Source organism: Ambystoma mexicanum, unplaced genomic scaffold (assembly GCF_040938575.1).
Source record: "Ambystoma mexicanum isolate Mex_15411 unplaced genomic scaffold, UKY_AmexF1_1 Mex_scaf34, whole genome shotgun sequence".
Classification (NCBI taxonomy): domain Eukaryota; kingdom Metazoa; phylum Chordata; class Amphibia; order Caudata; family Ambystomatidae; genus Ambystoma; species Ambystoma mexicanum.
In genome coordinates, this window is record NW_027182449.1 from 1,109,448 (window position 1) to 1,133,307 (window position 23,860).

Below are 23,860 nucleotides of genomic sequence, written 5' to 3' on the forward strand. Positions count from 1 at the left end.
CGAGAAGGTAAGGGCCTCAACCAACATCGCCCTCTGCCTTCCAAAGAGTCGAGGTGTCCCCAGCAGTAAAATTGTGTGTGTGTATTTCTTCTTTTTTTAGAGATGCTTTCTATTTTTGTAAGGAACCGACGCCTGGGTGAGTGCTAGTGTGGCTTGAGGTAAATTTACGGGCAGCTTCTTTGCAAACTTTTGCCAAACCAACTTGGGGCAGCACTGGGGTAGAGAGTCAGCCTTCCGCTGATGCCTGCCTAGGCGTGGCTGGGCTGGGGGCCTCAGTTGCTGTTACTGGGCCTGCTTCTTTCCTGGACTTGTAGGCCGCCAGCCTGAGAAGGTAAGGCCTCAACCAACATCGCCCTCTGCCTTCCAAAGAGTCGAGGAGACCGCAGCAGGAAAATTGTGTGTGTGTTTATTTCTTCTTTTTTTAGAGGTGCTTTCTATTTTTGTAAGGAACTGACGCCTGGGTGAGTGCTAGTGTGGCGTGAGTTAAATTTACAGGCATCTTCTTTGCAAACTTTTGCCAAACCAACTTGGGGCAGCAGTGGGGTAGAGAGTCAGCCTTCTGCTGATGCCTGCCTAGGCGTGGCTGGGCTGGGGGCCTCAGCTGCTGTTACTGGGCCTGCTTCTTTCCTGGACTTGTAGGCCACCAGCCGGAGAAAGTAAGGGCCTCAACCAACATCGCCCTCTGCCTTCCAAAGAGTCGAGGAGTCCCCAGCAGGAAAATTGTGTGTGTGTTTATTTCTTCTTTTTTAGAGATGCTTTCTATTTTTGTAAGGAACCGACGCCTGGGTGAGTGCTAGTGTGGCTTGAGGTAAATTTACGGGCAGCTTCTTTGCAAACTTTTGCCAAAACAACTTGGGGCAGCACTGGGGTAGAGAGTCAGCCTTCCGCTGATGCCTGCCTAGGCGTGGCTGGGCTGGGGGCCTCAGTTGCTGTTACTGGGCCTGCTTCTTTCCTGGACTTGTAGGCCGCCAGCCTGAGAAGGTAAGGCCTCAACCAACATCGCCCTCTGCCTTCCAAAGAGTCGAGGAGACCGCAGCAGGAAAATTGTGTGTGTGTTTATTTCTTCTTTTTTTAGAGGTGCTTTCTATTTTTGTAAGGAACTGACGCCTGGGTGAGTGCTAGTGTGGCTTGAGGTAAATTCACGGGCAGCTTCTTTGCAAACTTTTGCCAAACCAACTTGGGGCAGCAGTGGGGTAGAGAGTCAGCCTTAAGCTGATGCCTGCCTGGGCTGGGCTGGGCTGGGGGCCTCAGCTGCTGTTACTGGGCCTGCTTCTTTCCTGGACTTGTAGGTCACCAGCCCGATATGGTAAGGGCCTCAACCAACATCACCCTCTGCCTTCCAAAGCGTCGAGGAGCCCCCAGCAGGAAAATTGTGTGTGTGTATTTCTTCTTTTTTTAGAGATGCTTTCTATTTTTGTAAGGAACCGACGCCTGGGTGAGTGCTAGTGTGGCTTGAGGTAAATTTACGGGCAGCTTCTTTGCAAACTTTTGCCAAACCAACTTGGGGCAGCACTGGGGTAGAGAGTCAGCCTTCCGCTGATGCCTGCCTAGGCGTGGCTGGGCTGGGGGCCTCAGTTGCTGTTACTGGGCCTGCTTCTTTCCTGGACTTGTAGGCCGCCAGCCTGAGAAGGTAAGGCCTCAACCAACATCGCCCTCTGCCTTCCAAAGAGTCGAGGAGACCGCAGCAGGAAAATTGTGTGTGTGTTTATTTCTTCTTTTTTTAGAGGTGCTTTCTATTTTTGTAAGGAACTGACGCCTGGGTGAGTGCTAGTGTGGCGTGAGTTAAATTTACAGGCATCTTCTTTGCAAACTTTTGCCAAACCAACTTGGGGCAGCAGTGGGGTAGAGAGTCAGCCTTCTGCTGATGCCTGCCTAGGCGTGGCTGGGCTGGGGGCCTCAGCTGCTGTTACTGGGCCTGCTTCTTTCCTGGACTTGTAGGCCACCAGCCGGAGAAAGTAAGGGCCTCAACCAACATCGCCCTCTGCCTTCCAAAGAGTCGAGGAGTCCCCAGCAGGAAAATTGTGTGTGTGTTTATTTCTTCTTTTTTAGAGATGCTTTCTATTTTTGTAAGGAACCGACGCCTGGGTGAGTGCTAGTGTGGCTTGAGGTAAATTTACGGGCAGCTTCTTTGCAAACTTTTGCCAAAACAACTTGGGGCAGCACTGGGGTAGAGAGTCAGCCTTCCGCTGATGCCTGCCTAGGCGTGGCTGGGCTGGGGGCCTCAGTTGCTGTTACTGGGCCTGCTTCTTTCCTGGACTTGTAGGCCGCCAGCCTGAGAAGGTAAGGCCTCAACCAACATCGCCCTCTGCCTTCCAAAGAGTCGAGGAGACCGCAGCAGGAAAATTGTGTGTGTGTTTATTTCTTCTTTTTTTAGAGGTGCTTTCTATTTTTGTAAGGAACTGACGCCTGGGTGAGTGCTAGTGTGGCTTGAGGTAAATTCACGGGCAGCTTCTTTGCAAACTTTTGCCAAACCAACTTGGGGCAGCAGTGGGGTAGAGAGTCAGCCTTAAGCTGATGCCTGCCTGGGCTGGGCTGGGCTGGGGGCCTCAGCTGCTGTTACTGGGCCTGCTTCTTTCCTGGACTTGTAGGTCACCAGCCCGATATGGTAAGGGCCTCAACCAACATCACCCTCTGCCTTCCAAAGCGTCGAGGAGCCCCCAGCAGGAAAATTGTGTGTGTGTTTATTTCCATCTTTCTTTCCGAGTTTTTTTTAAAAGTTTTGTAAGGAACGGATGCTTGGGTGAGTGAGTGCAAGTGTGGCTTGGCCTGAATTTACAGACACTTTCTTTGCAAACATGAGTAGGCAAGTGGGTATTTCAAAAGTGGGTGCATGGAGCTGCTCGTTGCTTTTCCAAGCTGGCAGCTGTGGCTCCTGAGCTTGAGGCAAAAAGAAGGGCAGAAGCACACTGCAGAGGACAGCGTTCAGCCTTGCAAGAGGGCAGTGGACGTCGGAGGAGCCGACACAGCACAAGAGGCTCGGAATCGGCGCACTCTTCGCCTACGGCCATACCACCCTGAATGCGCCCGATCTCGTCCGATCTCGGAAGCTAAGCAGGGTCGGGCCTGGTTAGTACTTGGATGGGAGACCGCCTGGGAATACCAGGTGCTGTAGGCATTTTGCTACTCTGTGCCCGATAGGCGGCGTTCGTCTTCTCCGTCTTGAACTACATTTTTCCTCCATTCCGCTTTTAATTTTAACAAACACGGCGCGTGAAAAAGGCACAGGGGCAGACAGCAGCCCTCGCTCCAATGCAGAGCCCCGTCAGAGGCGGACACGTTGTCGCCAAACTAACTTGGAGCAGCAGCAGCAGCAGCAGGAGACTGAAGCCAGGGCAGCAGCTTGCCGCCTCGGGTGGGTGGATGCAGCCAGAAAGGGCCACTCGTGTCCCTGGCAAAGCACCTCCAGCGTCTCCCCGTTTTCTCTCCAGTGGACGCGCAAGGCCCCCTACAGCTAGGGGAGGCAAGTGGATGGGCCTCATCTGCATATGTGGGCTCTAGAGGAAGAGTGCACCCTGGGAGACAAGGGGACACCTGGAGCGGGAAGTGCTCACGGGGGAGAAGTGCCTACAAGAGGCAGGAAGGGAGGGAGGCCACATCATGCCTCTCCATAGCCAGGCCTCTGGATGATGGGGCAGAAGCGGCCGTCACCCTAAGCTTCCTAGAAGTCCCAGCTGGGCCCCATGCTACCTAATATCTCGCCTGATCGAGCCTGGTCGAGCACTGGTCGAGCCTTCAGCCAAGGGACACAGGAGCCAAGGGGTCTGGCCTCGAGCCTTCAACCGAGGGACCCAGGAGCCCAGGGTCTGGCCTCAGTGCTTCCCAAGTCGGCCTTCAGCTGAAGCCTGCCTGGGCTGGGAGCCTCAGCTGCTGTTCCTGGGTGTGCTTCTTTCCTGCATGTGAAGGCCACCAGCGGCGAAGGTTGCCCTCCGCCTTCCAAGGAGTCGAGGGGATAGAAGCAGGAAAATTGTGTGTGTGTTTATTTCTTCTTTTTTAGAGATTCTTTCTATTTTTGTAAGGAACTGACGCCTGGGTGAGTGCTAGTGTGGCTTGAGGTAAATTCACGGGCAGCTTCTTTGCAAACTTTTGCCAAACCAACTTGGGGCAGCAGTGGGGTAGAGAGTCAGCCTTCTGCTGATGCCTGCCTAGGCGTGGCTGGGCTGGGGGCCTCAGCTGCTGTTACTGGGCCTGCTTCTTTCCTGGACTTGTAGGCCACCAGCCGGAGAAAGTAAGGGCCTCAACCAACATCGCCCTCTGCCTTCCAAAGAGTCGAGGAGTCCCCAGCAGGAAAATTGTGTGTGTGTTTATTTCTTCTTTTTTAGAGATGCTTTCTATTTTTGTAAGGAAACGACGCCTGGGTGAGTGCTAGTGTGGCGTGAGCTAAATTTACAGGCATCTTCTTTGCAAACTTTTGCCAAACCAACTTGGAGCAGCAGTGGGGTAGAGAGTCAGCCTTCTGCTGATGCCTGCCTGGGCTGGGCTGGTCTGGGGGCCTCAGCTGCTGTTACTGGGCCTGCTTCTTTCCTGGACTTGTAGGCCACCAGCCCGAGAAGGTAAGGGCCTCAACCAACATCGCCCTCTGCCTTCCAAAGAGTCGAGGTGTCCCCAGCAGGAAAATTGTGTGTGTGTATTTCTTCTTTTTTTAGAGATGCTTTCTATTTTTGTAAGGAACCGACGCCTGGGTGAGTGCTAGTGTGGCTTGAGGTAAATTTACGGGCAGCTTCTTTGCAAACTTTTGCCAAACCAACTTGGGGCAGCACTGGGGTAGAGAGTCAGCCTTCCGCTGATGCCTGCCTAGGCGTGGCTGGGCTGGGGGCCTCAGTTGCTGTTACTGGGCCTGCTTCTTTCCTGGACTTGTAGGCCGCCAGCCTGAGAAGGTAAGGCCTCAACCAACATCGCCCTCTGCCTTCCAAAGAGTCGAGGAGACCGCAGCAGGAAAATTGTGTGTGTGTTTATTTCTTCTTTTTTTAGAGGTGCTTTCTATTTTTGTAAGGAACTGACGCCTGGGTGAGTGCTAGTGTGGCGTGAGTTAAATTTACAGGCATCTTCTTTGCAAACTTTTGCCAAACCAACTTGGGGCAGCAGTGGGGTAGAGAGTCAGCCTTCTGCTGATGCCTGCCTAGGCGTGGCTGGGCTGGGGGCCTCAGCTGCTGTTACTGGGCCTGCTTCTTTCCTGGACTTGTAGGCCACCAGCCGGAGAAAGTAAGGGCCTCAACCAACATCGCCCTCTGCCTTCCAAAGAGTCGAGGAGTCCCCAGCAGGAAAATTGTGTGTGTGTTTATTTCTTCTTTTTTAGAGATGCTTTCTATTTTTGTAAGGAACCGACGCCTGGGTGAGTGCTAGTGTGGCTTGAGGTAAATTTACGGGCAGCTTCTTTGCAAACTTTTGCCAAAACAACTTGGGGCAGCACTGGGGTAGAGAGTCAGCCTTCCGCTGATGCCTGCCTAGGCGTGGCTGGGCTGGGGGCCTCAGTTGCTGTTACTGGGCCTGCTTCTTTCCTGGACTTGTAGGCCGCCAGCCTGAGAAGGTAAGGCCTCAACCAACATCGCCCTCTGCCTTCCAAAGAGTCGAGGAGACCGCAGCAGGAAAATTGTGTGTGTGTTTATTTCTTCTTTTTTTAGAGGTGCTTTCTATTTTTGTAAGGAACTGACGCCTGGGTGAGTGCTAGTGTGGCTTGAGGTAAATTCACGGGCAGCTTCTTTGCAAACTTTTGCCAAACCAACTTGGGGCAGCAGTGGGGTAGAGAGTCAGCCTTAAGCTGATGCCTGCCTGGGCTGGGCTGGGCTGGGGGCCTCAGCTGCTGTTACTGGGCCTGCTTCTTTCCTGGACTTGTAGGTCACCAGCCCGATATGGTAAGGGCCTCAACCAACATCACCCTCTGCCTTCCAAAGCGTCGAGGAGCCCCCAGCAGGAAAATTGTGTGTGTGTTTATTTCCATCTTTCTTTCCGAGTTTTTTTTAAAAGTTTTGTAAGGAACGGATGCTTGGGTGAGTGAGTGCAAGTGTGGCTTGGCCTGAATTTACAGACACTTTCTTTGCAAACATGAGTAGGCAAGTGGGTATTTCAAAAGTGGGTGCATGGAGCTGCTCGTTGCTTTTCCAAGCTGGCAGCTGTGGCTCCTGAGCTTGAGGCAAAAAGAAGGGCAGAAGCACACTGCAGAGGACAGCGTTCAGCCTTGCAAGAGGGCAGTGGACGTCGGAGGAGCCGACACAGCACAAGAGGCTCGGAATCGGCGCACTCTTCGCCTACGGCCATACCACCCTGAATGCGCCCGATCTCGTCCGATCTCGGAAGCTAAGCAGGGTCGGGCCTGGTTAGTACTTGGATGGGAGACCGCCTGGGAATACCAGGTGCTGTAGGCATTTTGCTACTCTGTGCCCGATAGGCGGCGTTCGTCTTCTCCGTCTTGAACTACATTTTTCCTCCATTCCGCTTTTAATTTTAACAAACACGGCGCGTGAAAAAGGCACAGGGGCAGACAGCAGCCCTCGCTCCAATGCAGAGCCCCGTCAGAGGCGGACACGTTGTCGCCAAACTAACTTGGAGCAGCAGCAGCAGCAGCAGGAGACTGAAGCCAGGGCAGCAGCTTGCCGCCTCGGGTGGGTGGATGCAGCCAGAAAGGGCCACTCGTGTCCCTGGCAAAGCACCTCCAGCGTCTCCCCGTTTTCTCTCCAGTGGACGCGCAAGGCCCCCTACAGCTAGGGGAGGCAAGTGGATGGGCCTCATCTGCATATGTGGGCTCTAGAGGAAGAGTGCACCCTGGGAGACAAGGGGACACCTGGAGCGGGAAGTGCTCACGGGGGAGAAGTGCCTACAAGAGGCAGGAAGGGAGGGAGGCCACATCATGCCTCTCCATAGCCAGGCCTCTGGATGATGGGGCAGAAGCGGCCGTCACCCTAAGCTTCCTAGAAGTCCCAGCTGGGCCCCATGCTACCTAATATCTCGCCTGATCGAGCCTGGTCGAGCACTGGTCGAGCCTTCAGCCAAGGGACACAGGAGCCAAGGGGTCTGGCCTCGAGCCTTCAACCGAGGGACCCAGGAGCCCAGGGTCTGGCCTCAGTGCTTCCCAAGTCGGCCTTCAGCTGAAGCCTGCCTGGGCTGGGAGCCTCAGCTGCTGTTCCTGGGTGTGCTTCTTTCCTGCATGTGAAGGCCACCAGCGGCGAAGGTTGCCCTCCGCCTTCCAAGGAGTCGAGGGGATAGAAGCAGGAAAATTGTGTGTGTGTTTATTTCTTCTTTTTTAGAGATTCTTTCTATTTTTGTAAGGAACTGACGCCTGGGTGAGTGCTAGTGTGGCTTGAGGTAAATTCACGGGCAGCTTCTTTGCAAACTTTTGCCAAACCAACTTGGGGCAGCAGTGGGGTAGAGAGTCAGCCTTCTGCTGATGCCTGCCTAGGCGTGGCTGGGCTGGGGGCCTCAGCTGCTGTTACTGGGCCTGCTTCTTTCCTGGACTTGTAGGCCACCAGCCGGAGAAAGTAAGGGCCTCAACCAACATCGCCCTCTGCCTTCCAAAGAGTCGAGGAGTCCCCAGCAGGAAAATTGTGTGTGTGTTTATTTCTTCTTTTTTAGAGATGCTTTCTATTTTTGTAAGGAAACGACGCCTGGGTGAGTGCTAGTGTGGCGTGAGCTAAATTTACAGGCATCTTCTTTGCAAACTTTTGCCAAACCAACTTGGAGCAGCAGTGGGGTAGAGAGTCAGCCTTCTGCTGATGCCTGCCTGGGCTGGGCTGGTCTGGGGGCCTCAGCTGCTGTTACTGGGCCTGCTTCTTTCCTGGACTTGTAGGCCACCAGCCCGAGAAGGTAAGGGCCTCAACCAACATCGCCCTCTGCCTTCCAAAGAGTCGAGGTGTCCCCAGCAGGAAAATTGTGTGTGTGTATTTCTTCTTTTTTTAGAGATGCTTTCTATTTTTGTAAGGAACCGACGCCTGGGTGAGTGCTAGTGTGGCTTGAGGTAAATTTACGGGCAGCTTCTTTGCAAACTTTTGCCAAACCAACTTGGGGCAGCACTGGGGTAGAGAGTCAGCCTTCCGCTGATGCCTGCCTAGGCGTGGCTGGGCTGGGGGCCTCAGTTGCTGTTACTGGGCCTGCTTCTTTCCTGGACTTGTAGGCCGCCAGCCTGAGAAGGTAAGGCCTCAACCAACATCGCCCTCTGCCTTCCAAAGAGTCGAGGAGACCGCAGCAGGAAAATTGTGTGTGTGTTTATTTCTTCTTTTTTTAGAGGTGCTTTCTATTTTTGTAAGGAACTGACGCCTGGGTGAGTGCTAGTGTGGCGTGAGTTAAATTTACAGGCATCTTCTTTGCAAACTTTTGCCAAACCAACTTGGGGCAGCAGTGGGGTAGAGAGTCAGCCTTCTGCTGATGCCTGCCTAGGCGTGGCTGGGCTGGGGGCCTCAGCTGCTGTTACTGGGCCTGCTTCTTTCCTGGACTTGTAGGCCACCAGCCGGAGAAAGTAAGGGCCTCAACCAACATCGCCCTCTGCCTTCCAAAGAGTCGAGGAGTCCCCAGCAGGAAAATTGTGTGTGTGTTTATTTCTTCTTTTTTAGAGATGCTTTCTATTTTTGTAAGGAACCGACGCCTGGGTGAGTGCTAGTGTGGCTTGAGGTAAATTTACGGGCAGCTTCTTTGCAAACTTTTGCCAAAACAACTTGGGGCAGCACTGGGGTAGAGAGTCAGCCTTCCGCTGATGCCTGCCTAGGCGTGGCTGGGCTGGGGGCCTCAGTTGCTGTTACTGGGCCTGCTTCTTTCCTGGACTTGTAGGCCGCCAGCCTGAGAAGGTAAGGCCTCAACCAACATCGCCCTCTGCCTTCCAAAGAGTCGAGGAGACCGCAGCAGGAAAATTGTGTGTGTGTTTATTTCTTCTTTTTTTAGAGGTGCTTTCTATTTTTGTAAGGAACTGACGCCTGGGTGAGTGCTAGTGTGGCTTGAGGTAAATTCACGGGCAGCTTCTTTGCAAACTTTTGCCAAACCAACTTGGGGCAGCAGTGGGGTAGAGAGTCAGCCTTAAGCTGATGCCTGCCTGGGCTGGGCTGGGCTGGGGGCCTCAGCTGCTGTTACTGGGCCTGCTTCTTTCCTGGACTTGTAGGTCACCAGCCCGATATGGTAAGGGCCTCAACCAACATCACCCTCTGCCTTCCAAAGCGTCGAGGAGCCCCCAGCAGGAAAATTGTGTGTGTGTTTATTTCCATCTTTCTTTCCGAGTTTTTTTTAAAAGTTTTGTAAGGAACGGATGCTTGGGTGAGTGAGTGCAAGTGTGGCTTGGCCTGAATTTACAGACACTTTCTTTGCAAACATGAGTAGGCAAGTGGGTATTTCAAAAGTGGGTGCATGGAGCTGCTCGTTGCTTTTCCAAGCTGGCAGCTGTGGCTCCTGAGCTTGAGGCAAAAAGAAGGGCAGAAGCACACTGCAGAGGACAGCGTTCAGCCTTGCAAGAGGGCAGTGGACGTCGGAGGAGCCGACACAGCACAAGAGGCTCGGAATCGGCGCACTCTTCGCCTACGGCCATACCACCCTGAATGCGCCCGATCTCGTCCGATCTCGGAAGCTAAGCAGGGTCGGGCCTGGTTAGTACTTGGATGGGAGACCGCCTGGGAATACCAGGTGCTGTAGGCATTTTGCTACTCTGTGCCCGATAGGCGGCGTTCGTCTTCTCCGTCTTGAACTACATTTTTCCTCCATTCCGCTTTTAATTTTAACAAACACGGCGCGTGAAAAAGGCACAGGGGCAGACAGCAGCCCTCGCTCCAATGCAGAGCCCCGTCAGAGGCGGACACGTTGTCGCCAAACTAACTTGGAGCAGCAGCAGCAGCAGCAGGAGACTGAAGCCAGGGCAGCAGCTTGCCGCCTCGGGTGGGTGGATGCAGCCAGAAAGGGCCACTCGTGTCCCTGGCAAAGCACCTCCAGCGTCTCCCCGTTTTCTCTCCAGTGGACGCGCAAGGCCCCCTACAGCTAGGGGAGGCAAGTGGATGGGCCTCATCTGCATATGTGGGCTCTAGAGGAAGAGTGCACCCTGGGAGACAAGGGGACACCTGGAGCGGGAAGTGCTCACGGGGGAGAAGTGCCTACAAGAGGCAGGAAGGGAGGGAGGCCACATCATGCCTCTCCATAGCCAGGCCTCTGGATGATGGGGCAGAAGCGGCCGTCACCCTAAGCTTCCTAGAAGTCCCAGCTGGGCCCCATGCTACCTAATATCTCGCCTGATCGAGCCTGGTCGAGCACTGGTCGAGCCTTCAGCCAAGGGACACAGGAGCCAAGGGGTCTGGCCTCGAGCCTTCAACCGAGGGACCCAGGAGCCCAGGGTCTGGCCTCAGTGCTTCCCAAGTCGGCCTTCAGCTGAAGCCTGCCTGGGCTGGGAGCCTCAGCTGCTGTTCCTGGGTGTGCTTCTTTCCTGCATGTGAAGGCCACCAGCGGCGAAGGTTGCCCTCCGCCTTCCAAGGAGTCGAGGGGATAGAAGCAGGAAAATTGTGTGTGTGTTTATTTCTTCTTTTTTAGAGATTCTTTCTATTTTTGTAAGGAACTGACGCCTGGGTGAGTGCTAGTGTGGCTTGAGGTAAATTCACGGGCAGCTTCTTTGCAAACTTTTGCCAAACCAACTTGGGGCAGCAGTGGGGTAGAGAGTCAGCCTTCTGCTGATGCCTGCCTAGGCGTGGCTGGGCTGGGGGCCTCAGCTGCTGTTACTGGGCCTGCTTCTTTCCTGGACTTGTAGGCCACCAGCCGGAGAAAGTAAGGGCCTCAACCAACATCGCCCTCTGCCTTCCAAAGAGTCGAGGAGTCCCCAGCAGGAAAATTGTGTGTGTGTTTATTTCTTCTTTTTTAGAGATGCTTTCTATTTTTGTAAGGAACCGACGCCTGGGTGAGTGCTAGTGTGGCTTGAGGTAAATTTACGGGCAGCTTCTTTGCAAACTTTTGCCAAACCAACTTGGGGCAGCACTGGGGTAGAGAGTCAGCCTTCCGCTGATGCCTGCCTAGGCGTGGCTGGGCTGGGGGCCTCAGTTGCTGTTACTGGGCCTGCTTCTTTCCTGGACTTGTAGGCCGCCAGCCTGAGAAGGTAAGGCCTCAACCAACATCGCCCTCTGCCTTCCAAAGAGTCGAGGAGACCGCAGCAGGAAAATTGTGTGTGTGTTTATTTCTTCTTTTTTTAGAGGTGCTTTCTATTTTTGTAAGGAACTGACGCCTGGGTGAGTGCTAGTGTGGCGTGAGTTAAATTTACAGGCATCTTCTTTGCAAACTTTTGCCAAACCAACTTGGGGCAGCAGTGGGGTAGAGAGTCAGCCTTCTGCTGATGCCTGCCTAGGCGTGGCTGGGCTGGGGGCCTCAGCTGCTGTTACTGGGCCTGCTTCTTTCCTGGACTTGTAGGCCACCAGCCGGAGAAAGTAAGGGCCTCAACCAACATCGCCCTCTGCCTTCCAAAGAGTCGAGGAGTCCCCAGCAGGAAAATTGTGTGTGTGTTTATTTCTTCTTTTTTAGAGATGCTTTCTATTTTTGTAAGGAACCGACGCCTGGGTGAGTGCTAGTGTGGCTTGAGGTAAATTTACGGGCAGCTTCTTTGCAAACTTTTGCCAAAACAACTTGGGGCAGCACTGGGGTAGAGAGTCAGCCTTCCGCTGATGCCTGCCTAGGCGTGGCTGGGCTGGGGGCCTCAGTTGCTGTTACTGGGCCTGCTTCTTTCCTGGACTTGTAGGCCGCCAGCCTGAGAAGGTAAGGCCTCAACCAACATCGCCCTCTGCCTTCCAAAGAGTCGAGGAGACCGCAGCAGGAAAATTGTGTGTGTGTTTATTTCTTCTTTTTTTAGAGGTGCTTTCTATTTTTGTAAGGAACTGACGCCTGGGTGAGTGCTAGTGTGGCTTGAGGTAAATTCACGGGCAGCTTCTTTGCAAACTTTTGCCAAACCAACTTGGGGCAGCAGTGGGGTAGAGAGTCAGCCTTAAGCTGATGCCTGCCTGGGCTGGGCTGGGCTGGGGGCCTCAGCTGCTGTTACTGGGCCTGCTTCTTTCCTGGACTTGTAGGTCACCAGCCCGATATGGTAAGGGCCTCAACCAACATCACCCTCTGCCTTCCAAAGCGTCGAGGAGCCCCCAGCAGGAAAATTATGTGTGTGTATTTCTTCTTTTTTTAGAGATGCTTTCTATTTTTGTAAGGAACCGACGCCTGGGTGAGTGCTAGTGTGGCTTGAGGTAAATTTACGGGCAGCTTCTTTGCAAACTTTTGCCAAACCAACTTGGGGCAGCACTGGGGTAGAGAGTCAGCCTTCCGCTGATGCCTGCCTAGGCGTGGCTGGGCTGGGGGCCTCAGTTGCTGTTACTGGGCCTGCTTCTTTCCTGGACTTGTAGGCCGCCAGCCTGAGAAGGTAAGGCCTCAACCAACATCGCCCTCTGCCTTCCAAAGAGTCGAGGAGACCGCAGCAGGAAAATTGTGTGTGTGTTTATTTCTTCTTTTTTTAGAGGTGCTTTCTATTTTTGTAAGGAACTGACGCCTGGGTGAGTGCTAGTGTGGCGTGAGTTAAATTTACAGGCATCTTCTTTGCAAACTTTTGCCAAACCAACTTGGGGCAGCAGTGGGGTAGAGAGTCAGCCTTCTGCTGATGCCTGCCTAGGCGTGGCTGGGCTGGGGGCCTCAGCTGCTGTTACTGGGCCTGCTTCTTTCCTGGACTTGTAGGCCACCAGCCGGAGAAAGTAAGGGCCTCAACCAACATCGCCCTCTGCCTTCCAAAGAGTCGAGGAGTCCCCAGCAGGAAAATTGTGTGTGTGTTTATTTCTTCTTTTTTAGAGATGCTTTCTATTTTTGTAAGGAACCGACGCCTGGGTGAGTGCTAGTGTGGCTTGAGGTAAATTTACGGGCAGCTTCTTTGCAAACTTTTGCCAAACCAACTTGGGGCAGCACTGGGGTAGAGAGTCAGCCTTCCGCTGATGCCTGCCTAGGCGTGGCTGGGCTGGGGGCCTCAGTTGCTGTTACTGGGCCTGCTTCTTTCCTGGACTTGTAGGCCGCCAGCCTGAGAAGGTAAGGCCTCAACCAACATCGCCCTCTGCCTTCCAAAGAGTCGAGGAGACCGCAGCAGGAAAATTGTGTGTGTGTTTATTTCTTCTTTTTTTAGAGGTGCTTTCTATTTTTGTAAGGAACTGACGCCTGGGTGAGTGCTAGTGTGGCGTGAGTTAAATTTACAGGCATCTTCTTTGCAAACTTTTGCCAAACCAACTTGGGGCAGCAGTGGGGTAGAGAGTCAGCCTTCTGCTGATGCCTGCCTAGGCGTGGCTGGGCTGGGGGCCTCAGCTGCTGTTACTGGGCCTGCTTCTTTCCTGGACTTGTAGGCCACCAGCCGGAGAAAGTAAGGGCCTCAACCAACATCGCCCTCTGCCTTCCAAAGAGTCGAGGAGTCCCCAGCAGGAAAATTGTGTGTGTGTTTATTTCTTCTTTTTTAGAGATGCTTTCTATTTTTGTAAGGAACCGACGCCTGGGTGAGTGCTAGTGTGGCTTGAGGTAAATTTACGGGCAGCTTCTTTGCAAACTTTTGCCAAAACAACTTGGGGCAGCACTGGGGTAGAGAGTCAGCCTTCCGCTGATGCCTGCCTAGGCGTGGCTGGGCTGGGGGCCTCAGTTGCTGTTACTGGGCCTGCTTCTTTCCTGGACTTGTAGGCCGCCAGCCTGAGAAGGTAAGGCCTCAACCAACATCGCCCTCTGCCTTCCAAAGAGTCGAGGAGACCGCAGCAGGAAAATTGTGTGTGTGTTTATTTCTTCTTTTTTTAGAGGTGCTTTCTATTTTTGTAAGGAACTGACGCCTGGGTGAGTGCTAGTGTGGCTTGAGGTAAATTCACGGGCAGCTTCTTTGCAAACTTTTGCCAAACCAACTTGGGGCAGCAGTGGGGTAGAGAGTCAGCCTTAAGCTGATGCCTGCCTGGGCTGGGCTGGGCTGGGGGCCTCAGCTGCTGTTACTGGGCCTGCTTCTTTCCTGGACTTGTAGGTCACCAGCCCGATATGGTAAGGGCCTCAACCAACATCACCCTCTGCCTTCCAAAGCGTCGAGGAGCCCCCAGCAGGAAAATTATGTGTGTGTATTTCTTCTTTTTTTAGAGATGCTTTCTATTTTTGTAAGGAACCGACGCCTGGGTGAGTGCTAGTGTGGCTTGAGGTAAATTTACGGGCAGCTTCTTTGCAAACTTTTGCCAAACCAACTTGGGGCAGCACTGGGGTAGAGAGTCAGCCTTCCGCTGATGCCTGCCTAGGCGTGGCTGGGCTGGGGGCCTCAGTTGCTGTTACTGGGCCTGCTTCTTTCCTGGACTTGTAGGCCGCCAGCCTGAGAAGGTAAGGCCTCAACCAACATCGCCCTCTGCCTTCCAAAGAGTCGAGGAGACCGCAGCAGGAAAATTGTGTGTGTGTTTATTTCTTCTTTTTTTAGAGGTGCTTTCTATTTTTGTAAGGAACTGACGCCTGGGTGAGTGCTAGTGTGGCGTGAGTTAAATTTACAGGCATCTTCTTTGCAAACTTTTGCCAAACCAACTTGGGGCAGCAGTGGGGTAGAGAGTCAGCCTTCTGCTGATGCCTGCCTAGGCGTGGCTGGGCTGGGGGCCTCAGCTGCTGTTACTGGGCCTGCTTCTTTCCTGGACTTGTAGGCCACCAGCCGGAGAAAGTAAGGGCCTCAACCAACATCGCCCTCTGCCTTCCAAAGAGTCGAGGAGTCCCCAGCAGGAAAATTGTGTGTGTGTTTATTTCTTCTTTTTTAGAGATGCTTTCTATTTTTGTAAGGAACCGACGCCTGGGTGAGTGCTAGTGTGGCTTGAGGTAAATTTACGGGCAGCTTCTTTGCAAACTTTTGCCAAACCAACTTGGGGCAGCAGTGGGGTAGAGAGTCAGCCTTAAGCTGATGCCTGCCTGGGCTGGGCTGGGCTGGGGGCCTCAGCTGCTGTTACTGGGCCTGCTTCTTTCCTGGACTTGTAGGTCACCAGCCCGATATGGTAAGGGCCTCAACCAACATCACCCTCTGCCTTCCAAAGCGTCGAGGAGCCCCCAGCAGGAAAATTATGTGTGTGTATTTCTTCTTTTTTTAGAGATGCTTTCTATTTTTGTAAGGAACCGACGCCTGGGTGAGTGCTAGTGTGGCTTGAGGTAAATTTACGGGCAGCTTCTTTGCAAACTTTTGCCAAACCAACTTGGGGCAGCACTGGGGTAGAGAGTCAGCCTTCCGCTGATGCCTGCCTAGGCGTGGCTGGGCTGGGGGCCTCAGTTGCTGTTACTGGGCCTGCTTCTTTCCTGGACTTGTAGGCCGCCAGCCTGAGAAGGTAAGGCCTCAACCAACATCGCCCTCTGCCTTCCAAAGAGTCGAGGAGACCGCAGCAGGAAAATTGTGTGTGTGTTTATTTCTTCTTTTTTTAGAGGTGCTTTCTATTTTTGTAAGGAACTGACGCCTGGGTGAGTGCTAGTGTGGCTTGAGGTAAATTCACGGGCAGCTTCTTTGCAAACTTTTGCCAAACCAACTTGGGGCAGCAGTGGGGTAGAGAGTCAGCCTTAAGCTGATGCCTGCCTGGGCTGGGCTGGGCTGGGGGCCTCAGCTGCTGTTACTGGGCCTGCTTCTTTCCTGGACTTGTAGGTCACCAGCCCGATATGGTAAGGGCCTCAACCAACATCACCCTCTGCCTTCCAAAGCGTCGAGGAGCCCCCAGCAGGAAAATTATGTGTGTGTATTTCTTCTTTTTTTAGAGATGCTTTCTATTTTTGTAAGGAACCGACGCCTGGGTGAGTGCTAGTGTGGCTTGAGGTAAATTTACGGGCAGCTTCTTTGCAAACTTTTGCCAAACCAACTTGGGGCAGCACTGGGGTAGAGAGTCAGCCTTCCGCTGATGCCTGCCTAGGCGTGGCTGGGCTGGGGGCCTCAGTTGCTGTTACTGGGCCTGCTTCTTTCCTGGACTTGTAGGCCGCCAGCCTGAGAAGGTAAGGCCTCAACCAACATCGCCCTCTGCCTTCCAAAGAGTCGAGGAGACCGCAGCAGGAAAATTGTGTGTGTGTTTATTTCTTCTTTTTTTAGAGGTGCTTTCTATTTTTGTAAGGAACTGACGCCTGGGTGAGTGCTAGTGTGGCGTGAGTTAAATTTACAGGCATCTTCTTTGCAAACTTTTGCCAAACCAACTTGGGGCAGCAGTGGGGTAGAGAGTCAGCCTTCTGCTGATGCCTGCCTAGGCGTGGCTGGGCTGGGGGCCTCAGCTGCTGTTACTGGGCCTGCTTCTTTCCTGGACTTGTAGGCCACCAGCCGGAGAAAGTAAGGGCCTCAACCAACATCGCCCTCTGCCTTCCAAAGAGTCGAGGAGTCCCCAGCAGGAAAATTGTGTGTGTGTTTATTTCTTCTTTTTTAGAGATGCTTTCTATTTTTGTAAGGAACCGACGCCTGGGTGAGTGCTAGTGTGGCTTGAGGTAAATTTACGGGCAGCTTCTTTGCAAACTTTTGCCAAAACAACTTGGGGCAGCACTGGGGTAGAGAGTCAGCCTTCCGCTGATGCCTGCCTAGGCGTGGCTGGGCTGGGGGCCTCAGTTGCTGTTACTGGGCCTGCTTCTTTCCTGGACTTGTAGGCCGCCAGCCTGAGAAGGTAAGGCCTCAACCAACATCGCCCTCTGCCTTCCAAAGAGTCGAGGAGACCGCAGCAGGAAAATTGTGTGTGTGTTTATTTCTTCTTTTTTTAGAGGTGCTTTCTATTTTTGTAAGGAACTGACGCCTGGGTGAGTGCTAGTGTGGCTTGAGGTAAATTCACGGGCAGCTTCTTTGCAAACTTTTGCCAAACCAACTTGGGGCAGCAGTGGGGTAGAGAGTCAGCCTTAAGCTGATGCCTGCCTGGGCTGGGCTGGGCTGGGGGCCTCAGCTGCTGTTACTGGGCCTGCTTCTTTCCTGGACTTGTAGGTCACCAGCCCGATATGGTAAGGGCCTCAACCAACATCACCCTCTGCCTTCCAAAGCGTCGAGGAGCCCCCAGCAGGAAAATTGTGTGTGTGTTTATTTCCATCTTTCTTTCCGAGTTTTTTTTAAAAGTTTTGTAAGGAACGGATGCTTGGGTGAGTGAGTGCAAGTGTGGCTTGGCCTGAATTTACAGACACTTTCTTTGCAAACATGAGTAGGCAAGTGGGTATTTCAAAAGTGGGTGCATGGAGCTGCTCGTTGCTTTTCCAAGCTGGCAGCTGTGGCTCCTGAGCTTGAGGCAAAAAGAAGGGCAGAAGCACACTGCAGAGGACAGCGTTCAGCCTTGCAAGAGGGCAGTGGACGTCGGAGGAGCCGACACAGCACAAGAGGCTCGGAATCGGCGCACTCTTCGCCTACGGCCATACCACCCTGAATGCGCCCGATCTCGTCCGATCTCGGAAGCTAAGCAGGGTCGGGCCTGGTTAGTACTTGGATGGGAGACCGCCTGGGAATACCAGGTGCTGTAGGCATTTTGCTACTCTGTGCCCGATAGGCGGCGTTCGTCTTCTCCGTCTTGAACTACATTTTTCCTCCATTCCGCTTTTAATTTTAACAAACACGGCGCGTGAAAAAGGCACAGGGGCAGACAGCAGCCCTCGCTCCAATGCAGAGCCCCGTCAGAGGCGGACACGTTGTCGCCAAACTAACTTGGAGCAGCAGCAGCAGCAGCAGGAGACTGAAGCCAGGGCAGCAGCTTGCCGCCTCGGGTGGGTGGATGCAGCCAGAAAGGGCCACTCGTGTCCCTGGCAAAGCACCTCCAGCGTCTCCCCGTTTTCTCTCCAGTGGACGCGCAAGGCCCCCTACAGCTAGGGGAGGCAAGTGGATGGGCCTCATCTGCATATGTGGGCTCTAGAGGAAGAGTGCACCCTGGGAGACAAGGGGACACCTGGAGCGGGAAGTGCTCACGGGGGAGAAGTGCCTACAAGAGGCAGGAAGGGAGGGAGGCCACATCATGCCTCTCCATAGCCAGGCCTCTGGATGATGGGGCAGAAGCGGCCGTCACCCTAAGCTTCCTAGAAGTCCCAGCTGGGCCCCATGCTACCTAATATCTCGCCTGATCGAGCCTGGTCGAGCACTGGTCGAGCCTTCAGCCAAGGGACACAGGAGCCAAGGGGTCTGGCCTCGAGCCTTCAGCCGAGGGACCCAGGAGCCCAGGGTCTGGCCTCAGTGCTTCCCAAGTCGGCCTTCAGCTGAAGCCTGCCTGGGCTGGGAGCCTCAGCTGCTGTTCCTGGGTGTGCTTCTTTCCTGCATGTGAAGGCCACCAGCGGCGAAGGTTGCCCTCCGCCTTCCAAGGAGTCGAGGGGATAGAAGCAGGAAAATTGTGTGTGTGTTTATTTCTTCTTTTTTAGAGATTCTTTCTATTTTTGTAAGGAACTGACGCCTGGGTGAGTGCTAGTGTGGCTTGAGGTAAATTCACGGGCAGCTTCTTTGCAAACTTTTGCCAAACCAACTTGGGGCAGCAGTGGGGTAGAGAGTCAGCCTTCTGCTGATGCCTGCCTAGGCGTGGCTGGGCTGGGGGCCTCAGCTGCTGTTACTGGGCCTGCTTCTTTCCTGGACTTGTAGGCCACCAGCCGGAGAAAGTAAGGGCCTCAACCAACATCGCCCTCTGCCTTCCAAAGAGTCGAGGAGTCCCCAGCAGGAAAATTGTGTGTGTGTTTATTTCTTCTTTTTTAGAGATGCTTTCTATTTTTGTAAGGAAACGACGCCTGGGTGAGTGCTAGTGTGGCGTGAGCTAAATTTACAGGCATCTTCTTTGCAAACTTTTGCCAAACCAACTTGGAGCAGCAGTGGGGTAGAGAGTCAGCCTTCTGCTGATGCCTGCCTGGGCTGGGCTGGTCTGGGGGCCTCAGCTGCTGTTACTGGGCCTGCTTCTTTCCTGGACTTGTAGGCCACCAGCCCGAGAAGGTAAGGGCCTCAACCAACATCGCCCTCTGCCTTCCAAAGAGTCGAGGTGTCCCCAGCAGTAAAATTGTGTGTGTGTATTTCTTCTTTTTTTAGAGATGCTTTCTATTTTTGTAAGGAACCGACGCCTGGGTGAGTGCTAGTGTGGCTTGAGGTAAATTTACGGGCAGCTTCTTTGCAAACTTTTGCCAAACCAACTTGGGGCAGCACTGGGGTAGAGAGTCAGCCTTCCGCTGATGCCTGCCTAGGCGTGGCTGGGCTGGGGGCCTCAGTTGCTGTTACTGGGCCTGCTTCTTTCCTGGACTTGTAGGCCGCCAGCCTGAGAAGGTAAGGCCTCAACCAACATCGCCCTCTGCCTTCCAAAGAGTCGAGGAGACCGCAGCAGGAAAATTGTGTGTGTGTTTATTTCTTCTTTTTTTAGAGGTGCTTTCTATTTTTGTAAGGAACTGACGCCTGGGTGAGTGCTAGTGTGGCGTGAGTTAAATTTACAGGCATCTTCTTTGCAAACTTTTGCCAAACCAACTTGGGGCAGCAGTGGGGTAGAGAGTCAGCCTTCTGCTGATGCCTGCCTAGGCGTGGCTGGGCTGGGGGCCTCAGCTGCTGTTACTGGGCCTGCTTCTTTCCTGGACTTGTAGGCCACCAGCCGGAGAAAGTAAGGGCCTCAACCAACATCGCCCTCTGCCTTCCAAAGAGTCGAGGAGTCCCCAGCAGGAAAATTGTGTGTGTGTTTATTTCTTCTTTTTTAGAGATGCTTTCTATTTTTGTAAGGAACCGACGCCTGGGTGAGTGCTAGTGTGGCTTGAGGTAAATTTACGGGCAGCTTCTTTGCAAACTTTTGCCAAAACAACTTGGGGCAGCACTGGGGTAGAGAGTCAGCCTTCCGCTGATGCCTGCCTAGGCGTGGCTGGGCTGGGGGCCTCAGTTGCTGTTACTGGGCCTGCTTCTTTCCTGGACTTGTAGGCCGCCAGCCTGAGAAGGTAAGGCCTCAACCAACATCGCCCTCTGCCTTCCAAAGAGTCGAGGAGACCGCAGCAGGAAAATTGTGTGTGTGTTTATTTCTTCTTTTTTTAGAGGTGCTTTCTATTTTTGTAAGGAACTGACGCCTGGGTGAGTGCTAGTGTGGCTTGAGGTAAATTCACGGGCAGCTTCTTTGCAAACTTTTGCCAAACCAACTTGGGGCAGCAGTGGGGTAGAGAGTCAGCCTTAAGCTGATGCCTGCCTGGGCTGGGCTGGGCTGGGGGCCTCAGCTGCTGTTACTGGGCCTGCTTCTTTCCTGGACTTGTAGGTCACCAGCCCGATATGGTAAGGGCCTCAACCAACATCACCCTCTGCCTTCCAAAGCGTCGAGGAGCCCCCAGCAGGAAAATTGTGTGTGTGTATTTCTTCTTTTTTTAGAGATGCTTTCTATTTTTGTAAGGAACCGACGCCTGGGTGAGTGCTAGTGTGGCTTGAGGTAAATTTACGGGCAGCTTCTTTGCAAACTTTTGCCAAACCAACTTGGGGCAGCACTGGGGTAGAGAGTCAGCCTTCCGCTGATGCCTGCCTAGGCGTGGCTGGGCTGGGGGCCTCAGTTGCTGTTACTGGGCCTGCTTCTTTCCTGGACTTGTAGGCCGCCAGCCTGAGAAGGTAAGGCCTCAACCAACATCGCCCTCTGCCTTCCAAAGAGTCGAGGAGACCGCAGCAGGAAAATTGTGTGTGTGTTTATTTCTTCTTTTTTTAGAGGTGCTTTCTATTTTTGTAAGGAACTGACGCCTGGGTGAGTGCTAGTGTGGCGTGAGTTAAATTTACAGGCATCTTCTTTGCAAACTTTTGCCAAACCAACTTGGGGCAGCAGTGGGGTAGAGAGTCAGCCTTCTGCTGATGCCTGCCTAGGCGTGGCTGGGCTGGGGGCCTCAGCTGCTGTTACTGGGCCTGCTTCTTTCCTGGACTTGTAGGCCACCAGCCGGAGAAAGTAAGGGCCTCAACCAACATCGCCCTCTGCCTTCCAAAGAGTCGAGGAGTCCCCAGCAGGAAAATTGTGTGTGTGTTTATTTCTTCTTTTTTAGAGATGCTTTCTATTTTTGTAAGGAACCGACGCCTGGGTGAGTGCTAGTGTGGCTTGAGGTAAATTTACGGGCAGCTTCTTTGCAAACTTTTGCCAAAACAACTTGGGGCAGCACTGGGGTAGAGAGTCAGCCTTCCGCTGATGCCTGCCTAGGCGTGGCTGGGCTGGGGGCCTCAGTTGCTGTTACTGGGCCTGCTTCTTTCCTGGACTTGTAGGCCGCCAGCCTGAGAAGGTAAGGCCTCAACCAACATCGCCCTCTGCCTTCCAAAGAGTCGAGGAGACCGCAGCAGGAAAATTGTGTGTGTGTTTATTTCTTCTTTTTTTAGAGGTGCTTTCTATTTTTGTAAGGAACTGACGCCTGGGTGAGTGCTAGTGTGGCTTGAGGTAAATTCACGGGCAGCTTCTTTGCAAACTTTTGCCAAACCAACTTGGGGCAGCAGTGGGGTAGAGAGTCAGCCTTAAGCTGATGCCTGCCTGGGCTGGGCTGGGCTGGGGGCCTCAGCTGCTGTTACTGGGCCTGCTTCTTTCCTGGACTTGTAGGTCACCAGCCCGATATGGTAAGGGCCTCAACCAACATCACCCTCTGCCTTCCAAAGCGTCGAGGAGCCCCCAGCAGGAAAATTGTGTGTGTGTTTATTTCCATCTTTCTTTCCGAGTTTTTTTTAAAAGTTTTGTAAGGAACGGATGCTTGGGTGAGTGAGTGCAAGTGTGGCTTGGCCTGAATTTACAGACACTTTCTTTGCAAACATGAGTAGGCAAGTGGGTATTTCAAAAGTGGGTGCATGGAGCTGCTCGTTGCTTTTCCAAGCTGGCAGCTGTGGCTCCTGAGCTTGAGGCAAAAAGAAGGGCAGAAGCACACTGCAGAGGACAGCGTTCAGCCTTGCAAGAGGGCAGTGGACGTCGGAGGAGCCGACACAGCACAAGAGGCTCGGAATCGGCGCACTCTTCGCCTACGGCCATACCACCCTGAATGCGCCCGATCTCGTCCGATCTCGGAAGCTAAGCAGGGTCGGGCCTGGTTAGTACTTGGATGGGAGACCGCCTGGGAATACCAGGTGCTGTAGGCATTTTGCTACTCTGTGCCCGATAGGCGGCGTTCGTCTTCTCCGTCTTGAACTACATTTTTCCTCCATTCCGCTTTTAATTTTAACAAACACGGCGCGTGAAAAAGGCACAGGGGCAGACAGCAGCCCTCGCTCCAATGCAGAGCCCCGTCAGAGGCGGACACGTTGTCGCCAAACTAACTTGGAGCAGCAGCAGCAGCAGCAGGAGACTGAAGCCAGGGCAGCAGCTTGCCGCCTCGGGTGGGTGGATGCAGCCAGAAAGGGCCACTCGTGTCCCTGGCAAAGCACCTCCAGCGTCTCCCCGTTTTCTCTCCAGTGGACGCGCAAGGCCCCCTACAGCTAGGGGAGGCAAGTGGATGGGCCTCATCTGCATATGTGGGCTCTAGAGGAAGAGTGCACCCTGGGAGACAAGGGGACACCTGGAGCGGGAAGTGCTCACGGGGGAGAAGTGCCTACAAGAGGCAGGAAGGGAGGGAGGCCACATCATGCCTCTCCATAGCCAGGCCTCTGGATGATGGGGCAGAAGCGGCCGTCACCCTAAGCTTCCTAGAAGTCCCAGCTGGGCCCCATGCTACCTAATATCTCGCCTGATCGAGCCTGGTCGAGCACTGGTCGAGCCTTCAGCCAAGGGACACAGGAGCCAAGGGGTCTGGCCTCGAGCCTTCAACCGAGGGACCCAGGAGCCCAGGGTCTGGCCTCAGTGCTTCCCAAGTCGGCCTTCAGCTGAAGCCTGCCTGGGCTGGGAGCCTCAGCTGCTGTTCCTGGGTGTGCTTCTTTCCTGCATGTGAAGGCCACCAGCGGCGAAGGTTGCCCTCCGCCTTCCAAGGAGTCGAGGGGATAGAAGCAGGAAAATTGTGTGTGTGTTTATTTCTTCTTTTTTAGAGATTCTTTCTATTTTTGTAAGGAACTGACGCCTGGGTGAGTGCTAGTGTGGCTTGAGGTAAATTCACGGGCAGCTTCTTTGCAAACTTTTGCCAAACCAACTTGGGGCAGCAGTGGGGTAGAGAGTCAGCCTTCTGCTGATGCCTGCCTAGGCGTGGCTGGGCTGGGGGCCTCAGCTGCTGTTACTGGGCCTGCTTCTTTCCTGGACTTGTAGGCCACCAGCCGGAGAAAGTAAGGGCCTCAACCAACATCGCCCTCTGCCTTCCAAAGAGTCGAGGAGTCCCCAGCAGGAAAATTGTGTGTGTGTTTATTTCTTCTTTTTTAGAGATGCTTTCTATTTTTGTAAGGAAACGACGCCTGGGTGAGTGCTAGTGTGGCGTGAGCTAAATTTACAGGCATCTTCTTTGCAAACTTTTGCCAAACCAACTTGGAGCAGCAGTGGGGTAGAGAGTCAGCCTTCTGCTGATGCCTGCCTGGGCTGGGCTGGTCTGGGGGCCTCAGCTGCTGTTACTGGGCCTGCTTCTTTCCTGGACTTGTAGGCCACCAGCCCGAGAAGGTAAGGGCCTCAACCAACATCGCCCTCTGCCTTCCAAAGAGTCGAGGTGTCCCCAGCAGTAAAATTGTGTGTGTGTATTTCTTCTTTTTTTAGAGATGCTTTCTATTTTTGTAAGGAACCGACGCCTGGGTGAGTGCTAGTGTGGCTTGAGGTAAATTTACGGGCAGCTTCTTTGCAAACTTTTGCCAAACCAACTTGGGGCAGCACTGGGGTAGAGAGTCAGCCTTCTGCTGATGCCTGCCTAGGCGTGGCTGGGCTGGGGGCCTCAGCTGCTGTTACTGGGCCTGCTTCTTTCCTGGACTTGTAGGCCACCAGCCGGAGAAAGTAAGGGCCTCAACCAACATCGCCCTCTGCCTTCCAAAGAGTCGAGGAGTCCCCAGCAGGAAAATTGTGTGTGTGTTTATTTCTTCTTTTTTAGAGATGCTTTCTATTTTTGTAAGGAAACGACGCCTGGGTGAGTGCTAGTGTGGCGTGAGCTAAATTTACAG

The 23,860-nt window shown here is 53.5% G+C and overlaps 5 non-coding genes across 5 annotated transcripts; all 5 read left to right on the forward strand.

The window, feature by feature from the left end:
* The first annotated feature begins 2,996 nt into the window (after positions 1-2,996).
* Positions 2,997-3,115, forward strand: LOC138558752 (5S ribosomal RNA). Its single transcript, XR_011298872.1, has one exon. It is a non-coding gene; the product is annotated as a 5S ribosomal RNA (ribosomal RNA).
* A 3,125-nt stretch (positions 3,116-6,240) lies between these two features.
* LOC138558753 (5S ribosomal RNA) lies at positions 6,241-6,359 on the forward strand. Its single transcript, XR_011298873.1, has one exon. It is a non-coding gene; the product is annotated as a 5S ribosomal RNA (ribosomal RNA).
* A 3,125-nt stretch (positions 6,360-9,484) lies between these two features.
* On the forward strand, positions 9,485-9,603 carry LOC138558754 (5S ribosomal RNA). Its single transcript, XR_011298874.1, has one exon. It is a non-coding gene; the product is annotated as a 5S ribosomal RNA (ribosomal RNA).
* Positions 9,604-17,275: 7,672 nt separating this feature from the next.
* Positions 17,276-17,394, forward strand: LOC138558755 (5S ribosomal RNA). Its single transcript, XR_011298875.1, has one exon. It is a non-coding gene; the product is annotated as a 5S ribosomal RNA (ribosomal RNA).
* Positions 17,395-21,818: 4,424 nt separating this feature from the next.
* Positions 21,819-21,937, forward strand: LOC138558756 (5S ribosomal RNA). The gene has a single exon (XR_011298876.1). It is a non-coding gene; the product is annotated as a 5S ribosomal RNA (ribosomal RNA).
* Positions 21,938-23,860: the final 1,923 nt, after the last annotated feature.